Below are 25,246 nucleotides of genomic sequence, written 5' to 3' on the forward strand. Positions count from 1 at the left end.
TTGGACGATCTCCTCCGCCAAGGGCAACGGGGTGTTGGGGGCTACGGCTCGGAGAGGAATGGCGAGCAGTGGAGGCTGGCTGCGCGAGCTTTCCGCCTCCATCTCCGCGGTAGCCGCCTCCGTCTGGGCCTTGGCTGCCGCTTCGGCCTGCTCCTTCGCCGCCTGGGCGGCCGCCTTCTCCACCGCCTCGCGCTCCTCCCGCGCTTCGCGGGCGTTCCGCTCTGTGGCCTCCCTGAGATCGGCGCGGGGGTCCACGCGGCGGGAGCTCGAGGACCCTCTAGCCGGCCCCACGACAGAGCCGCCCGGGCCCCGCTCAAGGGAAAGCGGCGCCCTGTCCAGCATGCGAGGAAAAGATAAGAAGAATATTCGAAGAGAAAGAGAATGGTGACAAGAATGCGGCAAGGCAATTGAAGACTTACGCCGAGACCGCCTGGGGCTGTTTTACCGCCTTGCGGAAGCGGGCCGCCTTCGCGGCCGCCTCGTCTCGCTTTGTCGCCGCGGCGGAGGGCTTGGACTTCTTTGGCCGACTGCCGAAGAGGCCTAGAGCGGCCCGGCGCTTCTGCGCGCCGCCGGCAGCCGGCGCGACAGACGAGCCCGCGCCCTGATGGTCGGCCGCCGGCTGGCGACGCGGAGCGACTTCGGCTTCGAAGTCGTCCGGCCAATCCTCGAAGCTCACGGTGAACCTTGAGCCCCTGGGCTCGGCGCTGTCCCCCACGACGGCGTCTTCCATGGCGGCCGCCCCCAAGTCTGGATTGTCAACGTCATCCACCGTGTGGTCGGGGGCGTACTGGCGTTCAATCCCTGCCACCCCGGCCGGCGGCGCAAGAAGAGGGTTCTGCTCAAAAAAAACCGGCTGGTCAGAAGCCGGCCGTCATGAAGCCGGCCGACGACAAAAAGAAGATAGAGAGAGAAACTTACCACGGGTGGAGGATTGGCGCGAGAATACGGCACCTTGCCGTATTGCCAGTCCCCGGCGAGCTTGCAGTTGGCGATGTAGTTAACCATGAGTGCCACCTCCGCGTGGGGCATTTCCCATGTGCTCAGCCGGCTCGGGTCGAAGCGACCGCTCATCTGACACATCATATGGGGCCAGCTTTGGAGAGGAAGGATCCGGCGCTCCACGAAGGCGGCCACCAAGTCGGCCCCGCGCAAGCCTTTCGACTGAATCAACACTCGAAGCCAGGAGATGGCGGCGTTCCCGGCCGGAGACAATGACCGGGACCGGAAGCTCCACGAGGGCTGCCTCCCAGCCGGCGGGCCGGCTACGTAAGCCGGCAGATTGATGTAGTCTTCTTGCTCAGCGATGTTCTTCACATAGAAATAAGATCTTTGCCAAACCTTCACCGACTGGATCAGGGGGATGGGCGGGAATGGATTGTTCTCGCTCGCCCTCCCCATGGCGATGAAGGCCCCGCAGGGGGCGGGCACGCCGGCAATGACTGTGCCGAGCTTGCTCTGGAAGAACTCTCCCTAGAGCTCCAGCGTGGGGAGCAGCCCCAAGAAGCCCTCGCAGAGGGAGACGAAGGCCGACAGTAGCGTCACCGCGTTAGGCGTGAGGTGATGCGGCTGGAGGTTGTAGAAGTCGAGGAAGGAGCGCAGAAACCCGCTCACCGGGAGGCCGAAGCCGCGCAGGCAGTGCGAGCGGAAGACGACCAGCTCGCCCTCCTCCGGCGCCGGCGAGATCTCCCTCGCGGGTGCCAGGCGGACCTGTATGCGGTCAGCGCCGGGCAGGTGCCGAGTCTGGCGAAGGAACTCCACGTGGTCTTCATGGACGTTGGAGCCGTCCCAGGAGCTTGACAACGCCATGGGAGCGAGGCGGTGTGGAGACGTGACGGCGCTGAGACGGGAAGCTGCAGCGGCAGCAAGAGGAAGAAGACGAGGGTTAGGAGGGCGGAGCGGGAGGGAGCATGCGAACCTCTGTCGCTCTCCCTCCTCCCCCTACTTATAGGCTCACGTGGCGGAGCCGAGGAGGCGTGGCGTGGGGAAGCGTGGGGATCGATCGTGCCCACTCCCGACGTCCCACGATTATTGAGCCTTAACGGCGAAACGAAACCGCCTCGAGAAGGCGAGCGGCCCCTGTGGGCCACGGAAGATCCGCGCCCAGACCAAGGCTCGCGAGTGGCGGGCCCGGGCCTGTGGCGGCGTCCCGTCGCGCGCGTGCGCTCGTGGGATCCCGCTGCCACGTGGCCGTGGGGGGGGCATAGTCAGCGCGCAGGTCCCCCTCCTCCCGCCTGTAAGACGTGGGGCTCTCTGAAGTCGGCGTACGCCCGCAAAGCCGGCTCTTCAGGATGGGAAGCTGACCAAGCTTCTCGTCCCCCTGCTCACCTCGGAGCTCGATCAGCTTCGGGGACTACTGTCGGAGTAAATAGCCATGGGTAGCCTAGCCGGCTTCCCCTGGCCCTTCTGAAAAAGTTACGAGCCCGCCCGGCTCTCAAGAATCCAAGACATGGGGCCGCCTTCCCCTAGCTGGCTGCAACCAAGGCCGGCTTTCGGAAGGCGGTCCGGCTTTAGCCCTCATGAGAAGGCCGACTCCAAGAAGCCGGCCATGAGAAGGCCGACTCTAAGAAGCCAGCTCCCCATAAAGCAGTCAAGACCGTACCCACAAAGTTTGCATCCACCTAACGGTGCGACGGGGCATGGCTACAGAAGAGCCTGCCACCCCCGAATCCTGGAGCACGCCTGGCGCAGTGCGCGGTACGGGGTAGGCGCGACCCGTCCGGCGCGGCACTGTTGCCATGTTGACCTTGGCATCACCCACGACGGGCCGCCAGTGTGGCCCACAGACGGTGGGCCCCTTTGGGCAGAGAGACGCCCGAAGGCGGCCACGCCTCCAACTAGTCGGCCCAAGACAGAGCCGGCTCCCCGCAGCCGGCTAGCCGTCTTCCTCGAAGAGGACGCCCCATTAAGGAGACGAGACGTGGTAAGGCTACAGTGATCGCCTGACAGGCGGCGGTACTGTAGTCGCGCTTACCACGATGAAGCTCACGTCAACAAGATGGAGCCACAGTAACCAGCCGCCGACCAGGCCCTAGACAGTGGGACCTGCCTATCGACCAAGATGCCGGCAGCCGGCGGGACCCACCAGTCGGCGGGCCCCAGTAGCCGGCGCAGAAGCCGGCAAGCGCAGTCGCAGACGGCTGGGCCCCGCGCCCAGTCGGATTACCATTGTACCCTCGGGGGGTAGGCCTATATAAACCGCCCGGAGCACCCATGCAAAGGGTTCAACTCTTACCAGTTCTAGACACCATATAAGGAGAGGAAGCAGGCTAGCCGTGCCCTTCTTCCTCGTCCTATCAAACAACTCAAGGAGCGTCGTGTAGCTACTCGACTCATCTAGTGAACATGCGGAGACCCCGCAGAGCAGCAGTAGGGGTGTTATCTCCACGAAGAGCCCCGAAGCTGGGTAAGATCCGTCGGCGTGCATGTCTTCGCCTTATCCCGCTTCCAGGCACCGGCGATGTCTTACTGGCTCCCACAATGATAAGCCACCCGTTGGCATATGTCGCACCTACCACCCGACAAATGCCTTGTCTATATGAGTATGTAAAAAAGATGCAGTTGCAAAAAATGACAGGATTGTTGTGGCTATGGCAGGGGCCACAAACAAGGTGGCGGCCCTGAAGCAAGCGCTGTCCGAGGCCGAAAACAAAGCGGCCACGGAGCGCACCGAGCGAGGGAAACAGGAAGCGCGGGTGGAGGAGGTGTAGCAAGAGCTCCAGGCTCTCGTGAAAAAACACGAGAGTTTGGAGCTTGACTCGAAGACACGAGAGTCTGAGCTCGCGGTGGCCCTTGAAGGCGCCAAGTCTGCCAAAGACGAAGCTCAAAAAGCCCTCCAGGGAATTGAGGCGATGAAGAAGATAGCGGTGGGTAAGGCATTCATTATGCAAAGCAAGCACGTGAAAGTGAATTACTTGTTACTTACCCGAGTCCGGAGCTCTCCAGGAGCGTTCGCAGATTTGCCCCGCAGCGTGTCAGATGCCGCCACCTACTACCAGGCCGAGGAAGGGAGCTCGACGGAGAAGGTGTTCTGGTCTCAGTATGCTGAGGCCGGACACCCGGTGCCCTTAAGCAACCAGCTGAAGCAGTTGGTCGAGCTCCATAAGGTGGCCGAACAGGCCATGAAGGGTCTTATAGTCCGGCTGTGGCCTGGAGAGGCCATGCCTAGGAGCTACTTTGGGCTGGTGAGGCAGCTGGCGGATGCCTGTCCGTGGCTTGAAGTCATCAAGTGCTCCGTCTGCATCAAGGGCGCCCGCAGGGCGCTTGCCCGTGTTAAAGTACACTGGGGCAAGATGGATGCTGAGAAGTTGGTGAAGGACAGGCCACCGCAGGGCAAGGAGCATCGCAACCCCGAGATGTACTATGAGGGCGCCCTGAAGGGTGCCCGCCTTGTGGCGGATGAATGTTCCAAGGATGTAATTTTTGAGTGAACTCGCATTTGTGATCCTGTATGCTGAAAACTTTTTCATATGCACTATGCAACGCTTGTTTGAATTTAAAATATTACCTTCTATGTGGTCGTTTATTAAATCTGAGAGATGGCGAGTCGTCGGCTTCTGCCCCCGTGCCACGAGTGTTGGGGTGTTCGGGATAAACCTGAGCACTCTTTTTCCCATTCTTGGGACCTTCGAGGGAGGTGCTCAGCACAACGAACAAGGCAATCGGACTATAATGCGTTATCACTCTCACTTAGCCAGAGAATTCTAGCGAAGCCCCTAGTGTTCGGAAGACCGAGTTCGGGGCGCTATACACGCCTAGGCCGGACATAGCCGACTCCTCGCCCTAAGAGACATAAGTCTTTAGGGACTCGAAACCTCTTGAACAGCGACCAGCTCTCGCCCTATCATGACAGTCAGTTTTAGCTTTCTCTACTGAGGTGCTTAGCCCAGCTGAACCGGGGCACAATCGCAGTAGTTCTCCCAGTGCTACCTTAGCCGATATAGCGGAACGTAAGGTACCAAAACATGGGAGCCGGGCAAACCCAACTATTGACCAAAGACATGATTCAGAGCTGATGCATATAATGCTATAAGTTCGGAGTGCCGCACTTGTGAAAGTGTTCGGACTTCTCACGCCGTGTTATGGGGTGCTTGAGCCCCTGGCGTATTGGCCGTACCAAAGTGTACGGGTGCTAAATGTCATGACTGAACATATATACATAAAAAGGAATGAATGGAGAATGCAATAATAGACTGAAGCTAAGCATTGTTTATTCGAAAAAGGTGCATTAAAGCAGAACGATACAAATAGTGTGATAAGCAAGAGGTGGGACTATTTGACATGTTCCCTCCAGGGGAGAGCTGTGGGATAGTGTTTAAGACAGGTATTTTGCTCGTTATAGAGACCACCTGGGATTTCCACAGTGTGACGTAGCTTTCTACCTCCATGGTTGTTGTATCGTGTGTGCGGCAATTGTACTACCGTACAGGTCTTCCGGAGAGTAAAGTCCTGAAAGTAAGAAAAAATGGTAAAATCGGTAGCCCCTAGTGCGGTTGAGCCGCGTTTTTGGGGCGTGCCGTGGTCGTGCCCCTCCCCCTATGCCCATGGTATTTTCAGAGCGTAATTATGTACGCGTAGCACGGATTTCGCCGTTTCGCGAGGGCTGGGGTTGGGGCCGTATTGCTACGCTCGCTCGGAACGTGCCAGGCGGTCTTGTTGTAGGTTACTCCGGGCGCGTTTGACGGTGTCCGGACGTTTTATCGCCGGACTGGAGAATTGCCTTGAGAGGCTGCTTTGGACTTCCGCTGCGAGGGCCGCCTTGTGCTCCTCCATTCGGAAAGAGCTCTCGGTGTTTCCATTGACTTTAATGACTCCCCGAGGTCCTAGCATCTTGAGCTTGAGGTATGCGTAGTGCGGCACCGCCTTGAACTTTGCAAACGCGGTTCGCCCGAGCAGTGCATGGTAGCCATTGCGGAACGGGATTATATCGAAGATTAACTCCTCGCTTCGGAAATTATCCGGGGATCCGAAGACCACTTCAAGTGTGACTGAGCCTGTGCAATGGGCCTCTACACCTGGTATGACGCCCTTAAAGGTCGTTTTTGTGGGTTTAATCCTTGAGGGATCTATGCCCATTTTGTGCACTGTGTCCTGATAAAGCAGGTTCAGGCTGCTACCGCCGTCCATAAGGACTCGAGTGAGGTGAAATCCGTCAATGATTGGGTCTAGAACCAATGCGGCAAATCCACCATGGCGGATACTAGTGGGGTGGTCCCTGCGATCAAAAGTGATCGGGCACGAGGACCATGGGTTGAACTTTGGGGCGACTGGCTCAAACGCGTATACGTCCTTTAACGCATGCTTCTGCTCCCTCTTGGGGATGTGGGTTGTGTATATCATGTTCACCGTCCACACTTGTGGGGGAAACCCTTCTGTCCTCTATTGTTCGGCGGCCGGGGCTCCTCCTTGTCGTCGCTCTGTAGCCCCTTGTCTTTGTTTTCGGCATTTAATTTTCCGGCCTGCTTGAACACCCAACAATCCCTGTTGGTGTGTGTCGGTGTCAAAAGCAGCGGATCTCGGGTCGGGGGTCCCGAACTGTGCGTCTAAGGCGGATGGTAACAGGAGGCAGGGAACACGATGTTTTACCCAGGTCTGGGCCCTCTTGATGGAGGTAAAACCCTACGTCCTGCTTGATTAATATTGATGATATGGGTAGTACAAGAGTAGATCTGCCACGAGATCAGAGAGGCTAAACCCTAGAAGCTAGCCTATGGTATGATTGTATGTTGTCCTACGGACTAAAACCCTCCGGTTTATATAGACACCGGAGAGGGCTAGGGTTACACAAGGTCGGTTACAAAGGAGGAGATATACATATCCGTATTGCCTAGGTTGCCTTCCACGCCAAGTAGAGTTCCATCCGGACACGAGACGAATTCTTCAATCTTGTATCTTCATAGTCCAACAGTCCGGCTAAAGGATATAGTCCGGCTGTCCGGAGACCCCCTAATCCAGGACTCCCTCAGTAGCCCCCAAACCAGGCTTCAATGACGATGATTCTGGCACGCAGTGTTGTCTTCGGCATTGCAAGGCGGGTTCTTCTCCAACTTTCAAGTGTTCGTAAGCAGTGTCCGGCTCCATAAATGTTGAACCTCTTGGCTTCTGTGCCCAATAAGGGCTATCTCCCACGCGTTAAATGAATACGAGGCACCAGGGTGTTTTTACATTCGCCCCCCTAGCCAGATAAATAAATTGTCTATTAAAGGGATGGGGATTCTTAGATCCAATCCATATCATCCTCCCCCAGCGAGAATTCATCAGAGCGTGCTTCGGAAAGATCCATTCCAGCATGGCCGACCTCCATAGCTCCTCCTCCCGCCCCCGTAGCCCTAAGCCCGGTGATTGGGAGAGGTGTTCAGTCCCGCATAGTCGATTAGTCAAGCTGCAAACTAAGGGATTTCTCCCTCCGGCGTACATGGTGCCCGTTCGAGCCGGGCTCGCCACCTACAATGGCGGGGAGCAAGCAGAGAACTTTCCCTCTCCCTCCATGGGGGAACGGGTTTGCCTTGTTCCTTACTTACTAAGGGGACTCAGATTTCCAATTCATCCGTTCCTCCACGGGCTCCTGGAGTTCTACGGCCTCCAACTACACAATCTCACCCCTGCCTCCATCCTACACATCGCCGGCTATGTTGCTCTCTGTGAGTTGTTCCTGGGCTGCAAGGCTCATTTCGAGCTGTGGAAAAGGCTATTTTGCCTTGTCCCTCGCACACAGAGAGAATCACTTTATCAAGTGAGCAGAGCCGAATTATGGCGCATCGCCGATACCGGATATTTGTCTGGTACCCGAAGAAGCCGTCCGAAGACTGGCCTTCAGAATGGTTTTATATGGAGGACGTCCCCCTTCCGGACCCTGTTCGGCGGGGTCTACCCGAGTTCAGCAATGCTCCTCTGAAGAAGTGCTGAAGTTGGCGCCCACAGAGCCCCCAGGCGGAAGACAACGGAGAAGTCCTCTATCTGATGAACTGGATAAAAGCACTAGCTCGATCCGGATTGACAATAATCGAAGTTATGTTGATTTGCATAATGCGGGGAGTGCAGCCACTCCAATATCATGGGCACCCCTTGTGGTGTTATAACGGGGCGGATGACACCACCCGCTGCGGGCGTAAGGGTCCGGACAATGCTGCCGCTCTAGCGAAGATTCTGTCCGAACTGTTCAAGGGCGAGGAAGAGGAGTTCACCCGCATCAAGCCATGGGATGGATTCTCTATGTACAATCCTCCAAGCTGGGTAAGTTATATTTCCCTGCTCCCATTTTCCCAGCATTCTTAGTCGTAAGTATTCACCTGGCCACCTTGCAGCAGGAACTGCGAAAAGCCATAAAGGAGGTCAGCAGCCCTTCTCCACAACCGGAGGACCCTAACCGGGCCATCGATTCCGGACTCGAAGAAGATCCGGTTATCTCCGTGGAACTGATAGACCGGCAGTTCTATCAGTTAAGCTGCGACGATGCCCCGATGGCCATTACGGCCGACTATCCCGGACTGCTCCCTGCATCGCAGGTAAGAAAAATCAAAAAGTCCCAACTCCAAAACTAGGATCCCCTTTTAGGCACTTCACCCACCATATACACATGGCATCTTTTACAGGGAAGGCATTCGGGATGCCCTGCCGAACCCGCGGCAACTCGCCAACAAGAGGTGCCGAGGCCGGGTAGGCCAAAAAGGAAGGCGTTCAGGACGGAGACGCCGGCGCAAAGTTATAGGAAAAACCCCGCTTCGTGGTTGTCGTCTTTCTCAAAATGTAATGACGCCCGCGTTTCTTTAACAGAAAGAAGCTCGCCGAAATATGTCCGGCGATGCTGCCAATCAAGCTTCCACCAGTCGGGCGCCAGGACCGGACATAGAGGCGGAAGGTGATATGGGGCAGGCGCCGGATAATCCCCCGTCAGAGGATGCGGATAGATTGTCCGCTACAAACTCAGAAGTGGAAAGCGCCATGAATCATAGGCGCCGCCGGGCTGTACTCCACGACGCTTGTTTCTCACCAGAGGTGTTCGACGCCTTCAATTCTGGAGAGGCGTACCTCCGTGCTGCTCAAGATGGTCTAGCCAGAGCCACGGATCAGTATGTAAAGGATGTACGGGTGAGTAAATTTGACGATCTATATGTATCAGTAGCCCCTGAGACTTGAAACAGTTAGCAGAACTAATTTAAGGATCATGTATGATGTGCAGGTTCTTACAGAGAAGAATACTAGGCTGTCCCAGGAGCTGGAGGAATGCAAGACCCAACTGGGGGCCGCTCTTGCCGCATTGCAGGAACAGAAAAAAGCCTCCTGCTGGTAACATTTACTTTAAAGAATGGTGGTTACCATATAGTGTGCGGCGTGTCTGCAGATCTAACAATTGATTTTGCAGATGAGTCCGGAGAAAGTCCGGGGGACCAGCATGTTATGCGATAGCTAGAGGCTAGCAAACGCGTGCTGAGTAAGGTTATGCTGTAGAAAAACAGTCTCCAAGATGCCAATGTTAAGCTGAGCGTTGAACTAAAAGACGTTCGGGGCCAGCTTGCGGACTCCGAGAAGGAGAATAAGCGGCTTCGGCGCGACATTTTTAGTAAGTGCTTGAACGAATCCTGCTAAAGGAGTTCAGCGAAGAAGTCGACTAATAGCGTTATGTCTGTAGGTATGCTGACGGGTCGTCCCGCGGAGGAAATGCCTGGGTCTGCGGGTGATCTTCTGTCTGAGCTATCACATCTGCACGAACAAGTTCGGCAGGTGATGCAGGGCGTTGCCCAGGCCTTGTGGCCGTCCGTCTCCCTGCCAGAAGGCGTTGCAGAGCTTGCGGAGAAGTTGAATGGAGCACGGCGGCGCTTCCGTTTATGTAAGATATCAGCCTGCCGACAGGGTGCCAGAGAGGCCTGGGCCATGGTGAATACACGTATACCAAGGCAGACCCGAATCACATGGCCGAGGTCGGACCTGTGGGGCCCGACGGAAAAGAGATCCCCGTTAGCTTAGTTTATGGGCAAGTAGAATTAGCCGCAAAGTATTCTCAATAGGATTGTAAGCTGGACCGCCTATTGGATGGTATAGAGGAGGTTTTAGTCAGTCCGCATGACTATGTAATTAAAGTGACATGTATAATGCCTTCTAGCCGGATTGAGATCATTTGTTGTTGCGGACCTTTTCGCTTCAACCTCCGGGCCTGATAGTCTAGAGTGAATCCGAATACCCGTTCAGTTATATAAAATCGAGGTATGCGTGGAGACCAGGCGTAGGGGTCATTAGTGCTTTATCAGACAAGTGCCCGACTAGTTATGTTATATTACATGGGTAGTAAGAAACATCTTCCAGGGAGAATAGTTCCGTTAAGGGTTCCTTTCCCTGGGTAAGCATGCCCTAAAGTGCATGTCCTGACTGCGATAAGAAACGCAGAAAAAGCATCTGGGGGCAGATATGGACAATAAATAAAAATCATGTTTTGTTCACCGACCGAATATTCCCTTAAGAACGCTAGCTTTCGGATTCACCTAGTCTGAGGTACACATCCGGCTGACCCGACAGTAACAATCGCAGAGGTGCTCCCCTTATGCCCTAGCCGAATTAAGGGGAACGTAGGGCATAAATACAAGAGCCAGGCAAGCCAGCTTGGCCAAAACTTAAGTCATATCGATGCATATAATGGTGAAAAAAGGTACATGCGGAAGTAGAACACATGTGTTGGGCATGAAGCCCGGATAAATAATTTAAGCTTCTGTGAAGGAAGCCCCCGGGTATGAAGAGTGCGGCTAGCGCATCTGTAATGTGCAAACACGCACAAGGTGACCCTTGAAGGCCTAGAGAAATAAGAAAAGAAAGAAAGAAAGGAAAACAAGACAGATAATGTATTTATGAAAAAATGGACAAAGGGAGGGGACTAACATAGAGTCCGGTGCTAGGCGTAGAATCTTCGGAGCCTGGCCGCGTTCCATGGGTTCGGCTCGAGTCGACTAGTCGATGCATCCCGTAGTTGGTACGCTCCACCGGTCAGAACTTGGTCAATAATGAAGGGACCTTCCCATTTGGGCTCGAGCTTGTTCTTTTTTTTATCCGGCAGGCGTAGAACTAGTTTGCCAACGTTATAAGTTTTGGCCCGTACTTCTCTGCTTTGGTATCTGCGAGCCTGTTGCTGGTAAAATGCGGAACGGGCTTTGGCTATGTCGCGCTCCTCCTCCAAGGTGTCCAGACTATCCTGCTGATCAAGCTCGGGTTCTCTTTCTTCATACATGCACACTCTAGGTGAGTCATGAATTATGTCACAGGGCAAGACTGCCTCTGCGCTGTACACCATAAAGAAGGGTGTATATCCAGTACTACGATTCGGCGTGGTCCGCAGCCCCCAGAGTACGGAGTCGAGCTCCTCTACCTAGTGCGTGTTAGACTCCGTTAAGCAACGCACTAATCTAGGTTTAATGCCGCTCATTATAAGACCGTTTGCTCGCTCGACTTGACCGTTGGTTTGTGGGTGATAGACTGAGGCATAGTCAAGCTTGATGCCCATTTTGCTGCACCAGAGTTTTACCTCGTCGGCCGTGAAGTTCGTGCCATTATCAGTGATGATGCTATGGGGACGCCATAACGGTGTACAACCCCGGATATGAAATCTATCACCGGTCCAGATTCAGCTGTTTTAACCGGTTTGGCCTCTATCCATTTGGTGAATTTATCCACCATGACCAATAAGTATTTTTTCTTGTGGGTTCCCCCTTTAAGGGGTCCAACCATGTCAAGCCCCCAGACCACAAAGGGCCATGTAATGGGGATTGTTTGGAGGGAGGTGGGTGGCATGTGGCTTTGATTTGCAAAGAGCTGGCAACCGGCGCAACGTTGGACCAAGTCATGTGCGTCTGCCCGGGCCGTTGGCCAATAGAATCATGTACGGAAGGCTTTGCTTACAAGAGCCCGGGCTGCGGCGTGATGACCGCCGAGTCCAGCGTGAATTTATGCCAGAAGATTCCGCCCTTCCTCTTCGGAGATGCACCTTTGAAGGACTCCGGTAGTGCTTTTCTTGTACAATTCTCCCTCATGGACCCTGTAGGCCTTGGATCGCCGCACTATGCGGCGTGCCTCATTTTGGTCCTCCGGAAGTTCCTGTCTAGTTAGGTAGGCCAGGAATGGTTCTGTCCACGGGGCAATAATGGCCATTATTTCGTGGGCTGAAGGTGTTATTTCGGTGGCGGAGCCTCCGATTGTGTCATAGAGTTCGGTATCGGGTATTTTGGCCGGGTCCGGACTGTTGTTACCGGTGTCCCCTTCCCATGCTACGGATGGCTTGAAGAGCCTTTCCAGAAATATGTTGGGGGGACCGCGTCGCGTTTTGCGCCGATGCGGGCGAGGATATCCGCTGCCTGATTGTTTTCCCAAGCCACATGGTGAAATTCGAGTCCCTCGAACCGAGCTGACATTTTTAGGACGGCATTTCGATAGGCCGCCATTTTTGGATCCTTGGCGTCGAAATCTCCGTTTATTTGGGATATTGCGAGGTTTGAATCCCCACACACCTCCAGGCGTTGAATGCCCATGGAGACTGCCATCCGAAGACCATGCAACAGAGCTTCGTATTCGGCTGCATTGTTGGAATCTGTATACAATATTTGCAGTATGTATCAAACGGTATCTCCGGCTGGGGACGTCAGGACGATGCCAGCCCCTAGACCGGCCAGCATTTTAGAACCGTCGAAGTGCATGATCCAATTGGAGTATGCGCCATACTCTTTAGGGAGTTCGGCCTCCGTCCATTCGGCGACGAAGTCGGCCAGTACTTGCGATTTAATGGCTCGGCGAGGTTCATATGTTATGTCGAATGGGAGGAGCTCAATGGCCCATTTGGCAATCCGTCCGGTAGCGTCGCGGTTGTTGATAATATCATTAAGTGGCACTTCCGAGGCTACTGTAATCGAACACTCTTGAAAGTAGTGTCGCAGTTTCCGTGATGCCATGAATACCGCATATGCTATTTTTTGGTAATGCAGGTACCGTGATTTGCATGGAGTGAGGACAGTGGATACATAGTATGTCGGCCTTTGAAGAGGGAATTTGTGTCCGTCCGCTTCCCGTTCGATAATGAGCACCGCGCTTACAACTTGATGAGTTGCCGCAATGTACAACATCATTGGTTCGCCGATGTTTGGTGCGGCCAGGATCGGGTTGGTTGCCAGAATGGCCTTTATTTCTTCCAATCCGGCTGTGGCCGTGTCCGTCCACTCGAAGTGTTCGGTGTGCCGAAGGAGGCGATAAAGGGGTAAAGCCTTTTCTCCCAAGCGGGAGATAAAGCGGCTTAGAGCCGCCACGCATCCAGTTAGCTTCTGGATTTGTTTGAGGTCTGTTGGGGTAGCCAACTGTGACAACGCTCGGATTTTGGCCGGATTAGCTTCAATACCTCTACTAGAGACAATGAATCCCAGGAGCTTTCCGGCTGGTATGCCAAAAACGCATTTTTCCGGGTTAAGCTTGATGTCATATGTTCGGAGGTTGTCGAATGTGAGCCTCAAGTTTTCTATCAAAGAGTCGATGTGTTTGGTTTTGACGACCACATCGTATACGTATGCCTCTACTGTTTTTCCGATTTGTTTCTCCAGACATGTCTGAATCATGCGCTGATATGTTGCACCGGCGTTTTTGAGCCCAAAAGGCATTGTGTTAAAACAGAAGGGACCGTATGGTGTGATGAATGCCGTTGCGGCTTGGTCGGACTCCGCCATCTTGATTTGGTGGTAACTGGAGTATCCGTCGAGGAAACACAATGACTCGTGTCCTGCAGTAGCATCAATGATTTGATCGATGTGTGGGACGGGGAAGGGATCCTTTGGGCAATCTTTATTGAGGTCTTTGAAGTCGACACAAAGGCGCCAGGATTTGTCCTTCTTTGGCACCATCACCAGGTTTGCTAGCTAGTCCGGGTGTTTTATTTCTTTGATGAATCCGGCCTCCAATAACTTGGCTAGTTCCTCTCCCATGGCCTGTCTCTTAGGTTCGGAGAAACGCCGAAGAGCTTGCTTGACCGGCTTGAATCCCTTTAGGATATTGAGGCTATGCTAGGCCAGTCTGTGTGGGATTCCTGGCATGTCTGAAGGATGCCAGGCGAATATGTCCCAGTTCTCGCGCAGGAACTCTCGTAGTGCGGCGTCCACAGCGGGGCTTAGCTGTGCCCCGATGGAGGCTGTTTTTGTAGGGTCCGTTGGGTGGACTTGGAATTTGACTATTTCATCCGCTGGTTTAAAAGAGGTGGACTTTGATCTCTTGTCGAGTATCACGTCGTCCCTGTCCACTGTGGAGCGTAGCATAGTTAATTCCTCGACCGAGAGGGCTTCGGATAATGCCTCGAGGGCCAATGCGGCTGTTTTGTTTTCGACGCGGAGTGCTGTGTCTGGATCGCTGGCGAGTGTGATGATTCCTTTGGGCCCGGGCATTTTGAGCTTCATGTATCCGTAATGGGGTACGGCTTGGAAGATTGTGAATGCCTCCCGTCCTAAAAGAGCGTGATAACCACTGCTGAACGGGGCCACATGGAATGTAATTTCTTCGGACCTATAATTATCCGGCGTGCCGAATACCACATCTAGTGTGATTTTCCCAGCACAGCGTGCTTCCCGACTGGGGATGATTCCTCTAAAGGTTGTGCTACTTTGCTCAATGCGGCTCCAGTCTATTTACATATTTTGAAGAGTTTCCTCATAAATCAGGTTTAATCCGCTGCCGCCGTCCATGAGTGCCTTGGTGAGTCGAAAGCCGTCCACGATTGGACTGAGGACCAGTGCGGATGGTGCTCAGGCTGTTCGGAATTTAGGTTCGTCACTGGCATTGAAGGTAATAGCCGTGTCACTCCATGGATTTATTGCTGCTACGTGACAGATTTCGGCCATGCTGCGGAGTGTTCGCTTGTGTCTATTATTCGACGCGAAGGTCTCAAAGACCGTTAACACCGTATTGTTGTCCATGGAATGGTGCTCTGTGGTATTTGGGAAAGTAGATCCTCACCACTTTTGGCCACCTGCCGGAGTATCCAACATGCTCTAAGGTTGTGCGTTGGTATTGTATCCGCTGTACTATGAATTTTGCAGGGTCCGTTGAGCCATCCCTCCAGTACGGTTCCTTGCCCCGTAGAGGGTTTTTCCTTTTTGGTAGTTAACCCGGGTGTATTGTGATAATGCACCCTTTTATTTCGGACTGGGTTTGTGTTCAGGGCCGGATTATCCCAAAAGTTTGTTTCGGTTTTCCAGGCACTTTCCATCGCACAGTACTTTCATACTATGGACGCCAAGTCAGCGAAGCGTGTTATCTCACGGCGATTTATGGCATTAAGGATTCCCTTTTCTGTGCAATTATTGTGGAAAAATAAGATTGCGTCTTCCTCGCGACAGTCCTTAACCTTGTTCATCGCAAGGAGGAATCTAGCCCAGTAGTGATGTACTATTTCCTGGGGCTCTTGCCTGATATGGGAAAGGTCGCTTGTGTTTGGGTGGGTGGGTGGAATTGAATCCAAACCCCTACCTGATCTGGGATCCAGGGGCCGAGAAGTTTCCAATTTTGGAAGTTCCGGTTCCGGGATGTTACCCGCTTATCCTGGTCCGCTGCCTGACTCTAAGTTTAGGGATTGGATGTTCTCCTCCCGTGAAAGGGCGTCCGGCTCAGAGAGCTCGGGAATCCGGACATATTTGGTTCTCAGGATAGAGGAAAGGTCGCCGCATTGTTCCTCCACCACTGCAATATGATGGGTGACTGGTGGAGAGTTAATCTCCCTTTGATCGGGTTTAAGCCAAATCCGATCATAGTCCGTAGCGACTCCCAAGGCGGCGATGTGATCCAAGAGCTCATTTAAGGAGGAGAGCTCCATTGGATCCATCTGCTCGGCGAGTGCCGATTTGACGTGGAGGCTGTTTTCGATGACCCGAGAATTCGTCGTCGACGCGGCGGCCGAACAGGCGGTAATGATGAACCCGCCTAGCCGGAGAGTTTGGCCGACAGCCAAAGCTCCCCCAACAGTAGTACCGTCTTTAAAGACGAGACGAGACATCCTTCCTTCTGGCGACGGCACAGAGGAACTCTCAATGAAAACACCAATGTCGGTGTCAAAACTGGCGGATCTCGAGTAGGGGGTCCCGAACTGTGCGTCTAAGGCGGATGGTAACAGGAGGCAGGGAACACGATGTTTTACCCAGGTTCGGGCCCTCTTGATAGAGGTAAAACCCTACGTCCTGCTTGATTAATATTGATGATATGGGTAGTACAAGAGTAGATCTACCATGAGATCAGAGAGGCTAAACCCTAGAAGCTAGCCTATGGTATCATTGTATGTTGTCCTACGGACTAAAACCCTCCGGTTTATATAGACACCGGAGAGGGCTAGGGTTACACAAGGTCGGTTACAAAGGAGGAGGTATACATATTCGTATTGCATAGCTTGCCTTCCACGCCAAGTAGAGTCCCATCCGGACACGAGACGAAGTCTTCAATCTTGTATCTTCATAGTCCAACAGTCCGGCCAAAGGATATAGTCCGGCTGTCCGGAGACCCCCTAATCCAGGACTCCCTCAGTGTGGTTGGTTGGCTTGTCGGGGGTGCCATGTATCTGACACGAGCGATCGAGTATACGGTCCAAACTGGACGGGCCCGGAGTGCTTCTTTTGAATGGCTTTTTCCGCTGATCAGGCTCAGAGCCTCTGAATCCGGCATTAACTGATGTGTCCTTTGTATTGTCGTTGTTAATGCGGCACTTGTGCTTGTTGCGACGTGACCTGCCATTGCTGTCCTTGGTATCCGAATTACCAGGGCTCTTTGACATGTTATTGCTGTGAGCCAGCCAGCTGTCTTCTCCCACGCAAAAGCGGGTCATGAGTGTCGTGAGGGCTGCCACGGATTTCGGCTTTTCCTATCCAAGGTGCCGGGCAAGCCACTCATCACGGATGTTATGCTTGAAAGCCGCTAGGGCCTCTGCATCCGGACAGTCGACGATTTGATATTTCTTGATTAGGAACCGTGTCCAAAATTGTCTGGCCGATTCCTCTGGCTACTGAATTATGTGGCTCAGGTCATCGGTGTCTGGTGGTCGCACATAGGTTCCCTGGAAGTTGTCGAGGAATGCGGCTTCCAGGTATTCCCAACACCCAATGGATTCTGCTGGCAAGCTGTTGAGCCAGTGCCGAGCTAGTCCTTTAAGCTTGAGTGGGAGGTATTTGATGGCGTGTAGATCGTCGCCACGGGCCATGTGGATATGAAGGAGATAGTCCTCAATATTGACGTGCTTGAAACCCTCTGGGATTTGATGATCCATTACTTCATCTGTGAAGCATAGCGGGTGTGCGGCACCTCTGTATTGGGCTATATCACGACGCAGCTCGAATCAGTTTTGTCTATTGTGTTCGGCCCGGACAGATTTACTTTTACTGTATCCGACGTGACAGTTATCATCTCGTGTCGTGGGGCGCCCATGCGATCCGTAGATCGATCTTGTTTACCTTGCTTTGTCGTCCAATATATCTCGCAGGTCCAGCGCGTTTCCCAGAGCCTTGGTATTTTTTGAGTGGCACCGGGGTGCGGCCTGAGTTGTGGGCCGAGAGGCCTCTCTATCGCGGCCACGAGGTGGCCGGTCAGCCGCGTCATACGCTGGGGACGTAGGTTTAGATTCTTCCTCCTCTAATCGGGGTAGCAACCTGCATTTTGGGTAGCTTTTGGAGGGCCGTTCGAGTTCATATTCCTCGGCCGCAAGGACTTCAGTCCATCTGTCAGCTAGCAAGTCTTGATCAGCTCTAAGCTGCTGCTGCTTTTTCTTAAGGCTATTTGCTGTGGCTATAAGCCGGCGCTTGAAGCGCTCTTGCTCAATGGGATCCTCAGGCACGACAAATTCGTCGTCGCCGAGGCTTGCCTCGTCTTCGGAGGGAGGTATGTAATTATCATCCTCTTCCTCTCTATCTGCCGCTCTCTCATGAGGTATGGCTTCTCCATCCTCCTGTGCTGAATCTTGCTGGAGGGGGTTGTCTTTGGCACTGTCCAGGGTGTTATTATCTCCTGTGCTGGAATCACCGTTTTTGCTTTGGCGGGACTTAGAGCGGCGCCACTGACGCCGGCGCTTAGGTTGCTTCTTGGAGGGGTCATCCTCCGCTGTTCCGTCGCCATTGCCTTCTTTGGGTGTGTCCACCATATATATGCCATACGACGAGGTGTCTTTCCAGTGCCCCATAGGCATTGATTCCTGTTCGTCTCCTGCATCGTCGTCCATACCGTCGATGTCTTCGGAGTCGAAGTCGAGCATGTCGGTCAAGTCATCAACAGTGGCTATGAAGTGGGTGGTGGGTGGGCGTCGAATTTCTTCGTCGTCCGCATCCCAATCCTGCCGGTCATAATCCGGCCAGGACTCTCCTGACAAAGAGAGAGACCTTAGTGAATTCAGTATGTCACCGAAGGGCGAGTGCTGAAAGATATCTGTGGCAGTGAACTCCATGATCAGCGCCCAATCGGACTCGATTGGCAGGGGCGCAGATTGTCTAGAGTCCGGAGGAGAGTCCGGCGATGGGGAGTCACGGGCCTCGCGAAGGATAAGGTTGGTGTTCGGTTCGATCTCCGTTGAGGCTGCTGCCTCCGTGACGGGGTCTAACCACCCGCCCTCGGATGGCGCAGTTGGCTACGAATTAAAGGTCGGAGCGGCTGTAGGTGCGGTCCCCAGGACACTGTTCGGTGGCAGAGCTAAATCATGCCCATCGTGACAGTGTGGCGCACTCGGCAGGGGCTCGAATCCGTCGAAGATCAAGTCTCCGCGGATATCGTCCGTGTAGTCTGGGCTTCCAAACCTGACCTGATGGCCAGGGGCGTAGCTTTCAATCTTCTCCAGATGGCCAAGCGAATTGGCCCACAGTGCAAAGCCGCCGAATACAAAAATCTGTCCGGGGAGAAAAGTCTCACCCTGGACTGCATCGCTAACGATGATCGAAGGAGCCATCAAGCCTGATGATGACGACACAGAGGAACTCTCAATGAAAGCACCAATGTCGGTGTCAAAACCGGCGGATCTCGGGTAGGGGGTCCCGAACTGTGCGTCTAGGCGGATGGTAACAGGGGACAAGGGACACGATGTTTTACCTAGGTTCGGGACCTCTCGATGGAGGTAAAACCCTACTCCTTCTTGATTAATATTGATGATATGGGTAGTACAAGAGTAGATCTACCACGAGATCAGAGAGGCTAAACCCTAGAAGCTAGCTTATGGTATGATTGTTGTTGTCCTACGGACTAAACCCTCCGGTTTATATAGACACCAGAGGGGGCTAGGGTTACACAGAGTCGGTTACAATGGGAGGAGATCTACATATCTGTATTGCCAAGCTTGCCTTCCATGCCAAGGTAAGTCCCATCCGGACATAGGACGAAGTCTTCAATCTTGTATCTTCATAGTCCAACAGTCCGGACAAAGGTTATAGTCCGCCTGTCCGGACACCCCCTAATCCAGGACTCCCTCAATAATCATCATTACTTTTTATGGCATAAGTTTCATCACAATAATCATCATAAGTAGCAACTTTGTTCTCATCATAATCAATTGAAACCTCTTCAAAGATAGTGGAATCATTGCTAAATAAAGTCACGACCTCTCCAAATCCACTTTCATAATTGTCAAAATAAGATTCAACGGCCTCCAAAATAGTGGGATCATTACTTCCTAAAGTCGACAGTCTTCCAAACGCACTTTCATCAATATGACCATCATAAATAGGAGGCATGCTATCATCATAATAAATTTGCATATCAAAACTTGGGAGGTTAAATATATCATCTTCATGAAACATAGCATACCCAAGCTTGGGAAAAACATTAATTGCAACAAATAAATTCTCAAACATGTCATTCTCATCAAACATAGCATCCCCACGCTTGGGCCTTTTCATATCATAAGCATAATCACTCTCATCATTAATAGTATGGATAGCACCAATAGCATAGCAATTATCATCATCACAATGAGTAATAGGAGCAACATCATTTGGGAGGGATACTTGTTTACCTTTGCTTCTCCGTCTTTTCTTTTTCTTCTTCACATTATGTGTGGGTTTAGTCCTGTTTTTGGAGCTCCTTATTAATGAGATTGGTTGAATAGAAGGCTCCTCCTCGTTACCTGATTCATCATAAGAAATAATAGGAGGATATTGGGAAGTCTCTTCCCTTTCATTAGTATTCTCTTCATCTTCTATTTGTTTTCTTGTCTTTATGTAATTGGCAATATAAGGATTTTCAATGCAATTCACCACACAATACATATAAATTTCCTCTAGATCAAAATCAAGAACTGTCTTAAGGGAAAATTCTGGAATACACTTAGTTATATGTTTCATTTCTTCATAACCCAGTAGCAAACTAAGTTCATTATGATGTGCAAGGGAAATCAAGTCATCACAATTTTTGGACACGATTCGATCATGAAACAATTTGCATTGGATATTTAGATGACCATTTTCATTGCAAAGTTCACAAGAATGACTAAGAAAATTTAGATTTTCAGCACAAACATCTAGACTTTCTTGCAACCATTTAGTTTCTAAATACTTATGCCTCTTGCAAAATCTATCTTCCCTATTTGGTGTGTACTTGAAAACCCTATGCACTCCACAAAAATTAACATGCTTATAAGAGACATTTTCATCATGACTAGTGCAATCATCATTAGTACTATGGATATTCAAAGAGTTCGTACTAACAACATTGCAATCATGATCATCATTCAAAGATTTAGTGCCAAACATTTTAATGCATTATTCTTCTAGCATTTTGGCACAATTATCAGAATCCTTATTTTCACGAAAGATATTAAAAAGATGAAGCATATGAGGCACCCTCAATTCCATCTTTTTGTAATTTTCTTTTATAGACTAAGCTAGTGATAAAACAAGAAACAAAAAGATTCGATTGCAAGATCTAAAGATATACCTTCAAGCACTAACCTCCCCAGCAACGGCGCCAGAAAAGAGCTTGATGTCTACTACACAACCTTCTTCTTGTAGATGTTGTTGGGCCTCCAAGTGTAGAGGTTTATAGGACAGTAGCAAATTTCCGTCAAGTGGATGACCTAAGGTTTATCAATCCATGGGAGTCATAGGATGAAGATGGTCTCTCTCAAACAACCCTGCAACCAAATAGCAAAGAGTCTCTTGTGTCCACAACACACCCAATACAATGGTAAATTGTATAGGTGCACTAGTTCGGCGAAGAGATGGTGATACAAGTGCAATATGGATGGTAGATATAGGTTTTGTAATCTGAAAATATAAAAACAGCAAGGTAACTAATGATAAAGGTGAGCGAAAACGGTATTGCAATGCGTAGAAACAAGGCATAGGGTTCATACTTTCACTAGTGCAAGTTCTCTCAACAATAATAACATAATTGGATCATATAACTACCCCTAAACATGCAACAAAGAGTCACTCCAAAGTCACTAATAGCGGAGAACAAACGAAGAGATTATTGTAGGGTACAAAACCACCTCAAAGTTATCCTTTCTAATCGATCTATTCAAGAGTCCGTAGTAAAATAACACGAACCTATTCTTTCCGTTTAATCTATCCTAGAGTTCGTACTAGAATAACACCTTAAGACACAAATCAACCAAAACCCTAATGTCACCTAGATACTCCAATGTCACCTCAAGTATCCGCGGGTATGATTATACGATATGCATCACACAATCTCAGATTCATCTATTCAATCAACACAAATAACTTCAAAGAGTGCCCCAAAGTTTCTACCGGAGAGTCAAGACGAAAACGTGTGCCAACCCCTATGCATAAGTTCACGAGGTCATGGAACTCGCAAGTTGATCACCAAAACATACATCAAGTGGATCACGTGAATATCCCATTGTCACCATAGATAAGCACATGCAAGACATACATCAAGTGTTCTCAAATCCTTAAAGACTCAATCCCATAAGATAACTTCAAAGGGAAAACTCAATCCATTACAAGAGAGTAGATGGGGAGAAACATCATAAGATCCAACTATAATAGCAAAGCTCGCGATACATCAAGATCGTGCGAATCAGGAACACGAGAGAGAGAGAGAGAGAGAGAGAGATCAAACACATAGCTACTGGTACATACCCTCAGCCCCGAGAGTGAACTACTCCCTCCTCGTCATGGAGAGCGCCGGGATGATGAAGATGGCCACCGGAGAGGGATTCCCCCTCTGGCAGGGTGCCGGAACAGGTCTAGATTGGTTTTCGGTGGCTATAGAGGCTTGCGGCGGTGGAACTCTCGATCTAGGTTTCTTTCTGGAAGTTTGGGTATATATAAGAGGTGTTGGAGTCAGGAACAAGTTAGGGGGGTCCCCGAGGTGGCCACGAGGTAGGGGGCGCGCCCAGGGGGTAGGGCACGCCCCCTACCCTCATGGGTGCCTCGGGACTCTTTTGGCCCATCTACGGTACTCCTTGGGCTTCTTCTGGTCCAAAAATTATCTCCGTGAATTTTCAGGTCAATTGGACTCCATTTGGTTTTCCTTTTCTGCAATACTCAAAAACAAGGAAAAAGGAGAAACTGACACTGTGCTCTAGGTTAATAGGTTAGTCCCAAAAATCATACTCCCTCCATTCCTAAATATAGGGTGTATAGTTTTTGGCACAGAAATTAAAGAACGCACGTGGAGGGAAATTTTCACAAGTTTTGGGCGAGATTTCACCTGACTAATTAACATGAGAAAATAGAGGAGCTTGCCTGATATAAGGAAATGTAATCAAATCCCTAAAAAATATCCAAACGAGTGGTGCAACACAATACACCTTAAATTTCAGGTTTTTTCTCAAAAAACTATACACCTTATATCAAGGAACGGGGGGAGTATAAAATAGCATATAAATTCATATAAAACATCCTAGATGGATAATGTAATAGCACGGAACAATCAAAAATTATAGATACGTTGGAGACTTATCAAGCAGCCACGTAAAACTTGCAATAACAAAGTAGAGGACGTCTAACTTGTTTTTGCAGGGCATGTTGTGATGTGATATGGTCAAGACATGATGCTAAAATTTATTGTATGAGATGATCATGTTTTGTAGCAGAGTTATCGGCAACTGGCAGGAGCCATATGGTTGTCGCTTTATTGTATGAAATGCAATCACCATGTAATTGTCTTACTTTATCACTAAGCGGTAGCGATAGTCGTAGAAGCAATAGTTGGCGAGACGACAACGATGCTTCGATAGAGATCAAGTTGTCAAGCCGGTGACGATGGTGATCATGATGGTGCTTTGGAGATGGATATCAAAGGCACAAGATGATGATGGCCATATCATATCAGTTATATTGATTGCATGTGATGTTTATCCTTTATGCATCTTATTTTTCTTAGTTCAATAGTAGCATTATAAGATTATCTCTCACTAAATTTCAAGGTATAAGTTTTCTCCCTGAGTATGCACTGTTGCTACAGTTCGTCGTGCCGAGACACCACGTGATGATCGGGTGTGATAAGCTCTACGTTCACATACAACGGGTGCAAGCCAGTTTTGCACACGCAGAATACTCGGGTTAAACTTGACAAGCCTAGCATATGCAGATATGGCCTTGGAACACTGAGACCGAAAGGTCGAGCATGAATCATATAGTAGATATAATCAACATAGTGATGTTCACCATTGAAAACTACTCCATCTCACGTGATGATCGGAGATCGTTTAGTTGATATGGATCACGTGATCACTTAGATGATTAGAGGGATGTCTATCTAAGTGGGAGTTCTTAAGTAATATGATTAATTGAACTTTAATTTATCATGAACTTAGTACCTGATAGTATTTTGCATGTCTATGTTGTTGTAGATAGATGGCCCGTGTTGTTGTTCCGTTGAATTTTAATGCGTTCCTAGAGAAAGCTAAGTTGAAAGATGATGGTAGCAATTACACAGAGTGGGTCCATAACTTGAGGATTATCCTCATTGCTACACAGAAGAATTACGTCCAGGAAGCACCGCTAGGTGACAAACCCGCTGCAGGAGCAACCATAGATGTTATGAACGTCTGGCAGAGCAAAGCTGATGACTACTCGATAGTTCACTGTGCCATGCTTTACGACTAGGAACCAGGACTTCAACGACGTTTTGAATGTCATGGAGCATATGAGATGTTCCAGGAGTTGAAGTTAATATTTCAAGCAAATGCTCGGATTGAGAGATATTAAGTCTCCAATAAGTTCTACAGCTGCAAAATGGAGGAGAATAGTTTTGTCAGTGAACATATACTCAGAATGTCTGGGTACCACAACCACTTGACTCAGCTGGGAGTTAATCTTCCTGATGATAGTGTCATTGACAGAGTTCTTCAATCACTGCCACCAAACTACAAGAGCTTCGTGATGAACTATAATATGCAAGGGATGGATAAGATAGTTCCCGAGCTCTTTGCAATGCTAAAGGCTGCGGAGGTAGAAATCAAGAAGGAGCATCAAGTGTTGATGGTCAACAAGACCACCAGTTTCAAGAAAAAGGGTAAAGGGAAGAAGGGGAACTTCAAGAAGAACGAAAAGCAAGTTGATGCTCAAGTGAAGAATCCCAAGTCTGGACTTAAGCATGAGACTGAGTGCTTCTACTGCAAAGGGACTGGTCATTGGAAGCAAAACTGCCCCAAGTATTTGGCAGAGAAGAAGGATGGCAAAGTGAAAGGTATATTTGATATACATGTTATTGATGTGTACCTTACTAATGCTCGCAGTAGCGCCTGGGTATTTGATATTGGTTCCGTTGATAATATTTGCAACTCAAAATAGGGGCTACGGATTAAGCGAACATTGGCTAAGGACGAGGTGACGATGCTCGTGGGAAATGGTTCCAAAGTTGATGTTATCGCCGTCGGCACGCTACCTCTACATCTACCTTCAGGATTAGTTTTAGACCTAAATAATTGTTATTTGGTGCCAGCGTTGAGCATGAACATTATATCTGGATCTTGTTTGATGCGAGACGGTTATTCATTTAAATCAGAGAATAATGGTTGTTCTATTTATATGAGTAATATCTTTTATGTTCATGCACCCTTGATGACTGGTCTATTTTTACTAAATCTTGGTATTAGTGATAAACATGTTCATAGTATTGAAGCCAAAAGATATAAGTTTAATAATGATAGTGCAACTTATTTGTGGCACTGTCGTTTAGGTCATATTGGTGTAAAGTGTATGAAGAAACTCCATGCCGGTGGGCCTTTGGAATCACTTGATTAATCACTTGATGCTTGCGAACCATGCCTCATGGGCAAGCTGACTAAGACTCCGTTCTCCGGAACAATGGA

This window comes from Triticum urartu, chromosome 2 (genome assembly GCF_003073215.2).
Source record: "Triticum urartu cultivar G1812 chromosome 2, Tu2.1, whole genome shotgun sequence".
Classification (NCBI taxonomy): domain Eukaryota; kingdom Viridiplantae; phylum Streptophyta; class Magnoliopsida; order Poales; family Poaceae; genus Triticum; species Triticum urartu.